Here is a 14,914-nt window from a genome sequence, read left to right as displayed (position 1 = left end):
AGAAGTCACCTCCCATTATTTTGGTCAGGCATCATTTCATGCATCCCTGCTGAGCTGCTCATCAAGGTAACCACTGTCTCAAACTCTATCCAATTTGAGTAGGGGTCAAAGTATGCTCTTTAAGAATAATAAACTTTTAAATTATTACATAATTCCTCCTATTATTGTATTCCTTTGTTAATTTTGGTGGGAACTTGGAAGGAGTGGAGAATTCAGTTCATGGATCTTTAAGGTTGCCTTCTTGGTCAGTGGAAAGTGACTCTCATCTTTTCATTCCCAGTGTTTATCAGGTGAGCTTCATAAATATGTAAACCAGACACTTGCTGACTTAAGGCACCAACTCCCCATACCTACTTTAAAATTATATAACCTATTACATTTAGGCTCTGGGTGTTCACCCATGGAGGGCAGCTTTAATGTTATGATTGTTGTTTCACCTATTAGTTTTCTACTGAACAGTCACAGGCTCTGTCTCTGTTTTATGCATACTTCGGTTCAGAACCCAAATGCTGGAGTGATGTCCATATGAAGTGATGGCTTGTTGGTGGGTGGAGGCCAATGCCTCTCTAGGTCTGTCCCATTCCATTTTAGTGGGCAGATAATGTGATGTGATCCAAGCAGAAGCCTGGACTGGATCTTTCACAGTTGGTTAGGATGGGCTGAGAGAAGTGCAGGCTCTCTTCTCCCTCTCAGGGATGTGTGAGCCATGTAATTTTGAAAGCTAGAGCTTTTGAGGCCAGACTCTTCCCCTTCTCTCACCACAGTTTCTAGATGGCCAAGCACTACCTCATAGGAGCTCTAAGAGGGTCAGTTGGCAATGTCTAAAGGATATGCATTGAGCACTTTTTTGCAATGAGGAGCTTGGTTGGGGTAACTGGTTACTTTTTTGGGAGTGGAAATTATAGGTAATGTATATCATTACCAGCATCATCTTAATAGCTACTCTGGGTTACACACAAGCATGGCCTCATTCAATTTATATAGTCATCCTGTAAGGTGGTGGTATTATCCGATTTTATAAATGAGAAAACTGAAGCAGCAGTTTCTTAGCCACATAGGTTTCCAGTGAAGAGTTACTGAGTGAATGAATGAATAAATGAAGAAAGTGGCTTGCCCGAGATCATACAGCAAGTAAGACAGAGTGGGAAAGGTTGCACAGATAGACTTTCTCTTTAGTCAGGGATCTCTTCCATATGCGCCTCCCAGGCATCTGAAGCATTTCTTGAATGTCAGTGTATCCCATTTATATGGTTTGGCTCTGTGTCCCCACCCAAATCTCATGTTGAATTGCAATCCTTAATATTGGGTCAGGGACCTGGTGGGAGCTGATTGGATCATGGGAGTGGTTTCCCTCCTTGCTGTTCTCGTGATGGTGGGTGTGTTCTCATGAGATCTGGTTATTTAAAAGTGTGTAGCACTTTATGTCTTCAGGGTTAGCTCTTACACACTCTCTGTTTCTCCATCTGTCCGTCTTACTCTCTGCCTCTTTGTCTCTCTCTATGTCTCTTTGTCTCTCTTTCTGTCTCTTTCTCGCTCTCTCACTCTCTCTATCTTTCAAAAGTTGCCAAAAATCAAAAAGAAGTCACTAATGTTCAGGAAACCCTGACAAGTAGAGCCAGGGAAGGTCATAAAGAGAGGGTTTTCCTGCTTGTATGCCTAATAACAAACACTCCCAAAAGATTGCAAACATTACAACCTGGCACAAGGACCGTCACAACCACAGACAAAAAATGCTTCTTCCAGGGCATCTGCCTAGACACCACCTGCTTCACATCAAACCGCTATCACCCTTGTTACTGATCTCTGTAGCCAAGGATAATTATTTCAAAACAATGATGCAAGCCTTTCCACCTTTTTCTCTGATGAAATGTAGTTGTCCTTTACCTCCTCAAATACGCACACAATCTACTTTGGCAAGCATATTTCTATTGCAATGCCTTATTCCCAAATAAATACATTTTCTTTTAGAGAGCCTCTCTCGGTTATTCGGGTTGACATATATGGTATCAGAAGGGGATCTTAAAAACATTACTATCAAAAGGAATCAGTGATGCCTAGAGCCCCTGCGTAGCACTCACTTGAGCCCTCTTGATTTTCTTTTCTTTCTTTTTTTTTTTTGAGATGGAGTCTTGCTCTGTCGCCCAGACTGGAGTGCAGCGGCGTGATCTCAGCTCACTGCAACCTCTGCCTCCCAGGTTCAAGCAATTCTTCCTGCCTCAGCCTCCTGGGTAGCTGGGATTACAGGCGCCCACCATCATGCCTGGCTGATTTTTGTATTTTTAGTCGAGACGGGGTTTCACCGTGTTGGCCAGGCTGGTCTCGAACTCCTGACTTCAGGTGATCCGCCCGCCTCAGCCTCCCAAAGTGCTGGGATTACAGGCGTGAGCCATCACGCCTGGCCTCACTTGAGCCTTTTGAGCTATTTCCACAGTTTGTCTTTTCTGCCCTAATGAATCTTCTCTCAGGTTGAGCCTCCCTGTTTTTGGTAGAGACTCTTTGAAACTTGGGATCTGATTACAATGAGGCCACCTTATTACAGAATTGTACATCCCTCTTGGGATAATGTAAGACTTTTTGTCTTTTCTGATGAGTCCTTTCTGGTATAAAGACAAGTGTCTTTCTGGATTGAACACTCTAGGTTTCTATAGAGTTTACGTTTTGTCTATGAGTCATGTCTTTTATGGTTTGCATGCCTAGTTTCATATTTTGTTTGATTCACATGTCTAGGTTATATATATTGTGTGTGTGTGTGTGTGTGTGTATGTGTGTGTGTGTGTGTGTGTGTGTGAACACTCTGATCTTAGCTTCTCTTGATTTGGTTTGACTCTTTTCCTTGCTTGTTATCGAAATCTTACAAGAGCAAAAATAGCCTTTCTGGATGATGTGTGCAGAATGACTAATCAAAACCCATTAGGGAAGTTGCTATTATCTAACACTGCTCTAAACTGCCGACATCCTCTGACAGGATTTATAGGATTTTCTTTGCTCTTGAGAGATTAATGAGAAATGAAATGGAATTCTCAAACATTAAGGCATGCCAGGTTTTCTGAAGTCCACCCAGCTACATATTATGGCCCACTCTTGAATACATTTTTAAACAAATTATATCAAGAAAACTTCAGAGGCCAAATGGTCATTATTTGAAAAACCTGAAACTATAGAGGTAACATGTAGCATCTTCTATGCTCTCTGTCTCTCTAATTTTTCTTCCTACTTTGAATCTGTTGACTGTTTTTACTGGTTTTGAGACAAAACTCACTGGTTATGGCATTCAAGCCCAGATTTAAAAAAAATTAAAGGGCTTTCTAATTAATAGCTTTACAAATTAAAACAGCTTAATGGTAACCAATAACCTAGACACCTTTTAGAAATATAAATTTGGGTTTGCCTAACAATTGCATATCATTAGAAACACTTAATTAAAAATTAATAATCTAAAAAAGAACTAGATAAAGTTATAAAAATTAGGCTTTTTGATCATACAGGTTAAAATCTTGAGCTCGCAGCAATAATATAAGAGATCTCTGTCCAACATAAAAATTTTGTTTTCTCTGCCACGCCGAGGCCAAGAAGGAAAAGTCAAAGAAAAATAAGAAACATCTAAAATTCTTCTCCACCCTTATTTTCCAATCAAGCAAACCAGACTGGCAAGCAAACGATAGATTTGTTACTAATTCAAAGTTACTTGGAGGTTTTGTTTTTCTTATATAATTTAGTCAGTTCCAGCTAAAATGTAAACAGGACCCTAAACTCATTTGAAACTGAAAAACAAACGAACAAAAAAACCAAAACCAGAAACAACCGTTAAAAGGGTTTTTAAAACATGAAACTGCCATAAAACTATCTTATCCAAAATTTGTATCCATAGGCCTTTATTAGATGATATATTAGCCAAATAAAGTTTAATTATGTGAATAGGGTACAATGTTTTCAAAAATACAATTTGTGTCCAAGTGTTTTTCATAAACTGGTGAGCTTGTATTACTATTTCATGACTAAAATTATATAATGAAAAGTATAAGATCGATCTTTATTTGCATGTGTATATATACATGTGTTTAGATGTGTTTGCACATATCTACATGTATTATGCTATATGTTTTATCTATATGGTAAAATCCAGTGCAATTGGCCAGAAATCCATTTAGAGATTATACTTAGGTAAATGAGTGCTTCTATAAAATATATAGTATTAACCCAATTGCTTTTTGCTTCACATGACTTAAGTAAACTTTTCTTTTCTTCTCTTTTCTTTTCTTTTGTTTTCTTTCTTTCTTTTTTTTTTTTTCGGGGACAGAGTTTCATTCTTGTTGCCCAGGCTAGCGTGCAATGGCATGATCTCAGCTCACCGCAACCTCCACCTCCTGGGTTGAAGCGATTCTCCTGCCTCAGCCTCCCAAGTAGCTGGCATTACAGGCATGTGCCACCTTGCCCGGCTAATTTTGTATTTTTAGTAGAGATGGGGTTTCTCTATGTTGGTCAGGCTGGTCTCAAACTCCGACCTCAGGTGATCCACCCGCCTGGCCCTCCTAAAGTGCTGGGATTACAGGCGTGAGCCACCGTGCCCAGCCTTAAATAAACTTTTAATAAATAAGCAGGTTTTAAAATTATTGGTAAAATATAAATAAAAATGCCTTCATAATTATAAGCATACGTTTTTTTGCCTGTGTTTACTGGTCATACAGTTTTATATTTCTCTGCTGGATAATTTAAGGTATCAGGGTCTGACACAAGATTTATTAAACTATAAACTCAGCCTAAAACAAAACAATATTTACTTGTGTAATATTTTTGATAAATAAGAATAATTTAATATTGTTGGTTTAATGAAAACAGCTGTATCTTCTGAATTATCAAAAAAAAAATCCATGTATTCAAAGTTCTTAGATGAACACCTCATATTCACAGGCTATAAAAATCGTTAACAGGGCAGGGAGCAGTGTCTCACGCCTGTAATCCCAGCACTTTGGGAGGCTGAGATGGGCAGATCACGAGGTCAGAAGTTCAAGACCAGCCTGGCCAACATGGTGAAACTCCATCTCTACTAAAAATAAATAAATTAGCTGGGCATGGTGGCACATGCCTGTAGTCCCAGCTACTGGGGAGGCTGAGGCAGGAGAACTGCTTGAACCCGGGAGGCGGAGGTTGCAGTGAGCCAAGATTGCATCCCTGTACTCTAGCTTGGTGACAGAGAGAGACTCTGTCTCAAAAAAAAAATGTTAACAGAAAAATAAATTAAAATGATATCTAGCTTTGTTTAACATCTCATTTCTCGTAAGGTAAACTGTCATAAATAAATAAAATAGGCAAAAATAAATGGGATAAATGCTTAAAAATAAACTTTTTATTTAATTTGAAATCTCAAAGTTGTTAACTTAAAGAGTAGATATTCTCTAAATGTCTAGGTCATTTCCAAATAAGATTTTAAAACATGTTATAGGAAAACACATTCATAAAAATTATAAAATGGTTCTCATTTATAAACTACTGATATATGACAGACAATTCAAGATTTCCTGCTTCCTAGCTTTTCACTAAAATGTAAGGTTATTAAGGATTGAAAATTCTAATTAATATACGATTATGTATATAGAGTGTGTTTTTAATAAGAAAAATTATAAGAAAGGCTTACAGTGTGTTCTCTGTGGAGAAAAATAATAATTTTATCTAATTCAGATGTTATTTAAAGGTTGTTTCAAAATATGGAAGAGAATAGAAAGAAACCAGTTAAGTAAGAGAGAGGTATGAGAAGAAAGTTATAAATACAAAGGTATATTTCTGGTGACAAAGATTAAAAAGAAAAGAAAAGAATTGTGTGTGAGAAATAGTATTATATGTTATGTTTTGTCCTAAAGTAAAATGACTAGTTATTTAAGAAACAGGAAGTATAAAAGAAAGCAGAAAATCCAAGCATGTCATCAATAGTCTGAGAAAGCCATAGTTAAGATTTGTGAAAAGGGAATTTTTAAAAGGAATTTTGTGTGTTAATAGGTTGGCTATAATTAGTAGGAAAGTTATTTATAAGTCTTTCTAAAGATTGAGCTCTGATAAATATGCACTAATATAAAACTAAAAAAAAAAAAAAAGTTTCCTACATTTGAACAACAAGGTTTTCTTTCTTTCTTTCCTTCCTTCCTTCCTTCCTTCCTTCCTTCCTTCCTTCCTTCCTTCTTTCTTTCTTTCCTCCCTCCCTCCCTCCCTCCCTCCCTCCCTCCCTCCCTCCCTTCCTTCCTTCCCTCCCTCCCTCCCTCCCTTCTTTCTCTCTCTCTCTTTCCTTCCTTCCTTCCTTCCTTCCTTCCTTCCTTCCTTCCTTCCTTCCCTCCCTCCTTCCTTCCTTCCTTCCTTCCTTCCTTCCTTCCTTCCTTCCTTCCTTCCTTCCTTCCCTCCTTCCTTCCTTCCTTCCCTCCTTCCTTCCTTCCTCCCTCCCTCCCTCCCTTCCTTCTTTCTTTTCTTTCTTTCTGACAGAGTCTTGCTCTGTTGCCAGGCTGGAGTGCAGTGGCGTGATCTCAGCTCACTGCAACCTCCGCCTCCCAGGTTCAAGTGATTCTCCTGCCTCAGCCTCTTGAGTAGCTGGGACTACAGGCACGTACCACCACACCCAGCTACTTTTTGTATTTTTAGTAGAGATGGGCTTTTACCATGTTGACCAGGATGGTCTCGATCTCTTGACCTTGTGATCCACCTGCCTCGGCCTCCCAAAGTGCTGGGATTACAGGTGTGAGCCACCACACCTGGCCAGTTTTCTTAAAGTATTCATTCGTTCTTAGTAAAACTGCAAGAGGTTTTATTTTATTTTATTTTATTTTATTTTATTTTATTTTAAGACAGAATCTTGCTCAATCACCCAGGTTGGAGTGCAGTGGTGTGATCTTGGCTCACTGCAACCTCCACCTCCCAGGTTCAAGTTATTCTCCCGCCTCAGCCACCCGAGTAGCTGGAATTGAAGATGTGCACCACCACGCCTGATTAATTTTTGTATTTTTAACAGAGACAAGGTTTTGCCACGTGGGCCAGGCTAGTCTAAAACTCCTGACCTCAAGCAATCCACCTGCTTTGGCCTCCCAAAGTACAGGTATGAGCCACTGCATCCAGCCTGATTTTTAATTCAGCCTGATTTTTAATTCTGAAATCTGCTTCTTTAACAGTCATGTCCTGGACAATAGACAATTTCTATTTCTTCCTGAGATCCAATTAATTTCTCTTGTTTCAGGTTGGAAATGCTGTCTTTTTCATTCAAAATTGTAGTTTCATTTTTCTTTCTGAAACTTCTCAGATTTTTATCTCAGAAGTTCAACTTTTGCTGTACCTCACTGCATGTGATTTCCAGGTCATACATGACTGCCATCTGTTTTTTCTCTCCTTAAAAATGTATCTTTTTGCTTCACCGGGTTGATAACTTTTCTTCAACCTTTTCATCAACTCCTGTAACTTTTTTCTCTGGTTCTAACTCAGCTGTTATAACATGATGCTGACATGCTTATCTTGAAGGTCTGGAAAAGCAATGTTTTCCTCCAATATGACTTAATTTTGTACTCTTGGCTTTTCTTAATATGTTTGAATTGTTCCAGGTAATGAGGAAACCTCATATATTGTTACTTAAGCCGTGTATTCCCCTGCTCAAGGGATTAGTTTTCTTGTTTACATTCCGTTATAATATACTGTATACTCATGACCCTAGACACACTCTTTCTGTGTCTGACTAAATTCCGGCACCCTTTTCATCGGGTTTGACTTCCAGATTATCTAAATAGACTTCTCACAAGGAGACACAATCACACTGCAAGGGTTTTTTTGCTTGTTTGTTCATTTGTTTGTTTGTATGTAACTGGGATAAAAACAGAATAGATATTTTGCATTTTATCAAAATAATTCCTGCACTGTCTTATTAGGTTTTTGCTTATTTAAGAAAACTGAACATTAAAAGGGTTAAAGTTTTTACATCCATGTAATTTCTGTATTGTTTTTGAAGTCTTTTGATTATCACTAAGGTTAAATGAATAACTACTATTTAACAGTGATTTGTAATTTTGTTTTGATTAAGTCTTTTGAAACTTTTGACGTCTTTGGCACGTTTTCCAGGATCAAAATCCCAAATTAAGTCGTTTTGACCTAAAATTAACTTTGAGAGTCTCCAGTTGTTCCCATGGAGACCCTCAAAGAATATATCTCTCAACTTATAGAGATATTGAATGATGCAATTTACTTGGTGAAATGCAAGAGAGACCTTGTCAAGTAATAAGTGATACTAGATCTTCTTTTAGTTACATTTATGAGTATGATATAAATGTTCCAAAAATTACATGGCGTAAAACATAACATGTTATCAGTCATAGTTTGTTTTGTTATGTTAAATCTTTCTAAAGTTATGTTTGAATGGATATGTTATTAATGTGAGTATTCTAAAATTATATGAAATGTAAAAAAGTCTGATGGTCCTGATGTGACTCTATCAGTCACGATTCTGGTTGATATCTTAAAATGCTGCATGTGATAGTGCATAATAACTAAATGTCCATGTTAATTGAGAACTTTAATCATATTTTTAACCAATGGCTATTCTAAGTTTTTGTCATCCACAGATACTGTTTTGAATTCTTCTCTAAAAACATCTGCCACAGCTATAGTCCAAAATTACTTTTCATAGAAAAGACTCCAACAAGTATTCTTGAACATAGAGTTCTGATAACTGTAAGGTTAATAAACTAAATACAAATCGTTAGAACTTGAATAAAGAAGCTGATGGGGACATGAAACTGCTAATTAAGATCAACCAAAACAAAAAATTAATTACATAAAATTAATTAATAAAGGTAACATTTTATGACATATTTAAAATATTACTGGTCCTTTACTTAAATTCCAGATTTAAGAAATGTTTCTCTCATAAGTCATCTATAGTTTACAACAATTTGATAAAGTATACTTTTGTTCTTTTTCTTTTGAGATGGAGTCTTGCACTGTCACCCAGGCTGGATCGGCTCACCGCAACCTCTGCCTCCCAGGTTCATGCGATTCTCCTGCCTCAGCCTCCCGAGTAGCTGGGACTACAGGTGCCCACCACCATGCCCAGCTAATTTTTATATTTTTAGTAGAGATGGGGTTTCACCATGATGGCCAGGCTGGTCTTGATCTCCTGACCTTGTGATCTGCCCGCCTCGGCCTCCCAAAGGTAAAGTACATACTTTTATGAATCAAGATGGAAAACGCATTTGTTTTTTCTTCCCACTTGCTGCATCCAAAACTTGGAAACTATGACTATTTTAGTTTTTATTTATGTAAGTTCAGTAAAAATCTGCTTTCTCTTTATAAGCAGGGTACAATTGGCAACATTGACTATATTACCAAGGCTTTAACTGAAATGTCATATTTTTAAATATCCATAAAATGCTTGGTTTCAAGAGTTCCTTCCCTGCCTTACAGTGAGTGATAAATATTGTCACTTCCCGGCACGCCTAAGAACCTTAAGACTGAAAGTAAAATCTAAAGTCTGCCTTGGTTTGACTTCCTAGCCTCAAGAGGTTTTTAAATTTGAGATGCCTATACAATTAATGTAGGGCAAAAAAGTTGTGTTTCTAAAGAAAAACTAGAATACACCTATTATTAGTTTGTAACCCTGTGCATTGTTTTCAAGTTCTAGTGATCTACCTGCAGGCTGGATTTGTTCCTAAATTCTCCTAATTTCCTTCAATATTGGGCTACAAATCTCCAACTAAAACAAAAGTTGCTCTATTCCTAAAGCCCCGTAAGCTGAAATGAGATGAATTTTAAGCAGAAAGTTTATTAAACCACCCAATATATTGACCAAAAACATTGAAACTGCCCATCAGGAGAAAAAGTTGATATTTTCACACCATAGACGGCTTTTTCCAAGATGTCAGAGTAAGACTTCATATCATAATGAGACTTTTACCTACTATAATGCTACTTTTTTCCATTTGGCATGATAATGGTGAAATTGAAATTTCACAATCAACACTTTCTGCTAGCAACTTAACAGAACCCAGATGAAGAAATTCTGTAGTGCTAATTGGTTAAATAAGAAAATGTCTGTGTTGATACTAATACTGCATGCTGTACTTGGATAAATTTTATCTGAGAAAGTTGAGACCCATATACATAAAATTAGAAAACAGGCCACATGGTTACAACAGGTCTCATCTAACGTCCTATGGGCATTTGACTTATTCAATTGATTAAGTTAAGTTTCATGGCTCAAAACCATTATACAAATTGAAATTATTATATTACTATTAATTATACTCTGCATTTCCACTTTTCAAAGTTGTAACCATTACTTGTTAAATTTTTGCAGAAGTACTATTTCTAACAAAATAATACTGGCCCAGCACTTTAAGATAATAACAAAAGATTATGAAACAGACACAATTGAACTAAATAATGGAGTCTGGGTAGACTTAGCCTGAGAGCCACTCTTTTCAAATTCTTGTTGCTCAAATGTGGCTAGATGGATTTTTTTTTTTTTTTTTTTTTTTTTTTTTTTGAGACAGAGTCTCACTCTGTCACCCAGACTGGAGTACAGTGGCACAATCTCAGCTCACTGCAACCTCTGCCTCCCAGGTTTGAGCAATCCTCCTGCCTCAGCCTCCCGAGTAGCTGGGATTACAGGCACCTGCCACCATGCCCAGCTAATTTTTGTATATTTTGTACAGACAGAGTTTCTCCATATTGGCCAGGCTGGTTTCAAACTCCTGACCTCAGGTGATCTGCCTGCCTCGGCTTCCCAAAGTGCTGGGATTACAGGCGTGAGCCACTGTGCTTGGCCTGGATTTTGACACTGATTTCTAGTCACCAATCACTCCCTGAAACATGGGACAAGAAGAACAACCCCAAGACTGGTGCCTCCCATCATCAGGGGGCATCAATACCTAACTACAGGATGATTGATTAGTGATGCTTCCAGAGAAAGATCTTGATCAAAAGGGAGAAATGTGAAAGTTGTTCAGAATCAAAATGGAGTCACTCATGTTAAGAAAAACCTGACAAATAGAGCCACGGAAAGCAATGAAGAGAGGATTCCTATGTTTGTATGCCTAATAACAAAAACTCTCACAAAAGACTTCAAAAATCACAACCTTACAAAGGCCATTGCAACCTGACACAAAAAATACTTTTGAAAGGACAACTGCCCAGCAACTGCACGTCTAACCTTGGACTGATGTCACCCTTGTCATTGATCTGTGTAGCCAAGGGTAATTATTTCAAAATAGTTATATAATACTTCTTTTTTCTCTGAAAATCTTATTCTTCCTTTGCCGTTTTGAATACACACATAGTTTACTATGGCATATATATTCCCATTGCGATGTTTTATTCCCAAATAAGTATCTTTTCTATTAGAAAGCCCCTCCCTACTTGTTATTTATATTGACAGTCTGTCTCTGTCTCTGTGGGTCTTTCTTTGTCTGTGTATGTCTCTTTGTCTCTCTTTCTCTGTGTGTATCTCTGTCTGTCTTGGTCTCGTTGTGTGTCTCAGTATCTCTGTCTCTCCGTGTGTGTCTCTGTTTCTGAATCTCTCTCTCTCTCCTGGTCTGCCTCTCTATGTGTGTTTCTGTCTCTATATCTCTCTGCCTCTTTTTGTCTTTGTCTCTCTGTGGATCTCTGTCTGTCTCTGACTCGTTCTCTCTTTCTCTCTGTCTGTCTCTGTATCTCTGTCTTTCTCTCTATCTCTTTGTCTTTCTCTGTCTCTGTCTCTCTTTTTTGTCTCTCTTTTCATCCACTCTCTTTTCTTCTGTGTATCAGCCCACTCCTACCACTTTCTGCACAGGTCTACTAGATGGGGCAGATGGAGTAGGCCCTCAGTGGCTCCAAGAACACATTTTACAATATAGCAAAGCAAGTGTGAAGCACTTCTCTTCCCCAAAGTCCACAAATGCATCCTGGGGAAGGATATGGATTGGCCCTGCTTGGGACAAACTCTCAGCCCTGGACCAATGCCAGTGTCCACGTGACTCGGGCCTTGCCTGGGACATGGGTCTACCCTTCTCCCTGTGACCTAGGGTGAGGATATGTCATCCCCCAAACTGAGATCCTTTAGGGAATGAACAGGGGTGTGTTGATAATTGAATCAGGATAAAAGACATAAACCAGACTGAGCCAAGCAACCCAGGATGCATCATGGTGATCCTCTTGGTACCAAAAGAAGGGGTTCAGAGAAAACAGATAGGGCAAGACCTGTGAAGCCCAACTCACATACTTTAAAAAAAAAAATCTAAAATGACCAGTGTGAATTCATTTAGAAAATAGCACTCTGTTCCCAAATGCAGCATATCTGAAAACATTTGTCTTGCATCCTTAACTGGGACAGTGATGTTTCTAGCAAGTGTGTTTCAAAGCTCTGGATAATTTCAGCAATGGTCCACCTGCCTTTGATTCTTTTCCCTGATGCTTGTATTCAGCTACTGTTTGCTGTTCCACAGCTCTCACAAACTCCAGCAGCTTTAGGTTTGGGGGACAGCCTGAGGCCCAGGTATATAGCCCAGGCTTCGTGCCATTATCACATCCCCACTGACAGTGCTGCAGGTGCCTTCTGCCAAGTAATTGAAGGGCAATAAGCATCCTTCTGGAGATCCTGGATAATGGAGTGGCTCCTCCAGAGCCCCACCCACTTCTCTGTCCTCCCAGGACGAGTTCAGTGCAGTGAAGAAGATGAAAGCACAGGCTTGAATCTGTGCAATCTGGGGTTTGAAGTTGACTAGATGTCACATGATGAATTACTAACCTCATTTAGCTTCAGGTAAATGCCTCAGGTGCCTCATCTGTGAAATGGTAATTGTCACTAGATAACTTTTCTTAAAGTATTTGGTACATAATGAGCTCTCCATTCATGACAACTATTGCTATTTCCATTGCTATTATTATGGCATCATTTCAGCACTGGATTTGAACTTTCCAGAGCAGCTGTTACTACACTGGCAGAAGACCCTTCATCAGCTTTCTACAATCATTAGTCATGCTCTGAATCTTTGCTACTTTGCCAAACAGCTCCTTCCCTTCTTGTTTCCCCCATTTGTTCTGGCTAACTGGAATCATAATGGATATCTCCTAGCCCATACCATTTTCTGTTTAGCATCCAGACCAGTGAATGCCCCAAAATGCCTGCTGGAGACATTGGCTGTGAACTGGAGAGGGAGCCACAAGCATGCTCTCCCAAGGGAATTCTGAGATCAGTCCTGTGTGTCTCTGCAGTTTCTAGATTATATTATGAGTCTTCCCTCATTAACACACTTTATTGCATCCCCTAAACTACTTCTCTGCAACTCATCTTTCTCCTTGCCTGTCTTGACCTCATTGCCAATTTTTCTTTCTCTCCTCTGGTATAATAACAGCAATAGTTAACATTACTCTTTTCCAGGCACTGGCCTAAATGCTTTACATCTTTATAATAACCCTATAAAGTAGCTTCTTTCATTATGTCACTTTGCTGTGGTGAAGCTGATCACAGAGAGCAAAGTAGCTTGGCAAGGTCGGATACCTCGTAGAATTTAACCACAGTCAGAGGCCAGCCCTAGAGCCAGCCTTCTTGGCTAGACTACATTACCTTCCACTGCAGTGTAGCCTAGACATGAATGACAGGTAATCTGTGAATAACTTTATCATTTCAGAATATATGGCACAAAACACTGTGCTTTCTTTTGATCCTTTCAATCCACATTTATGGACTCCAGATGCTGTGCTATGCCTAAACCATATGGTGAGGAGGAAGAAATAACCCCTGCCCCAAGTAGTTCACAGACCGATAGCAAAGACAGAAGTAAGAAAATAGGAAAATTCTAAATACACAGAAGGGTGATATAAAAGATATAACTCCAGGAGAAAGGAAAATATGGAAAATTTACTTTGTCCAGTTAAGAATATGTGTTTCAATTAATCTCATACTCTGGTTAATAGTTACCAAAGATCTCAGGGTAAGAAAATTTTGCTTAATAGCTTAAGCTATTTGTTTAAATGCTTAATAGCATTTCCATTTCTTCGATTCAGAAGACAGAGCATGTTCTTACAAAGAATCAAGACCAATATCGTGATGGGAGATGCCTTGCCCTGTAGAAAGAGCATGGCCTTTGGAATAAAACAGAGCAGGATTTTATCCAGTTCTGCTCCCTTCCAGCTGTGGGATGTCGGACACTGTATTTGACCTCTCTAAGTCTCACCTTGCTTGTCAATAAAATGGGCACGATCTTTCACCTGCTGAAAGACATGTAGGTTGTTTTTAGTTTTTGCCTATTAGGAATAAAGCTGCTATGAACATTTGTGCACAGGTTTTTATGTGAACATAAATTTCCATTTCTTTGGGGAAAATACCCATGTGAGCAATTGCTGGGTTACGCAATAATGACATGTTTAATTTTATAAGAAACTGCTAAGTTTTGTTCAGAGTGGTGGTATCATTTTACATTCCTGTCATCAATGTATGAGTGATCCAGTCTTCCCACATTTTTTGCCATCATTTGGTGTTAATCACTATTTTTCATTTTAGCCCTCGTGATAGTATTAGTCTGGGTTCTCCACAGAAATGGAACCAATAGAAGATATACGTATGTACAAAGATTTGTTATAAGAATCTGGCACACACGTGGTGGTTTTAATTTGCATTTCCCTCATGGCTGATGAAGTTGAATTCATACCATAGATTACTGCTTAGCAATAAGAAGGAATGAACTATTAATGTAAATAGTTCATCATGAAGCAACAGCTTGGGTGAATCACCCAAAAATTATGCTCAGTCAGTGAAAAACACCAGTCCCCAAGGGTTACGTGCCATATGATTATAAAACTGCAATGGTTAGTTTTGTGTCTCAACTTGACTGGACCATAGGCTGCTCAGAATTTGGCCAAGCATTGTCCTGGGTGTGTCTGTGAGGGTGTCCCTGGATAAGATTAACATTTGGATTGGTAG

This window comes from Macaca nemestrina, chromosome 6 (genome assembly GCF_043159975.1).
Source record: "Macaca nemestrina isolate mMacNem1 chromosome 6, mMacNem.hap1, whole genome shotgun sequence".
Taxonomy (NCBI): Eukaryota; Metazoa; Chordata; class Mammalia; order Primates; family Cercopithecidae; genus Macaca; species Macaca nemestrina.
The sequence above is the reverse complement of the archived record's forward strand: the minus strand, read 5'-3'. Positions refer to the sequence as shown.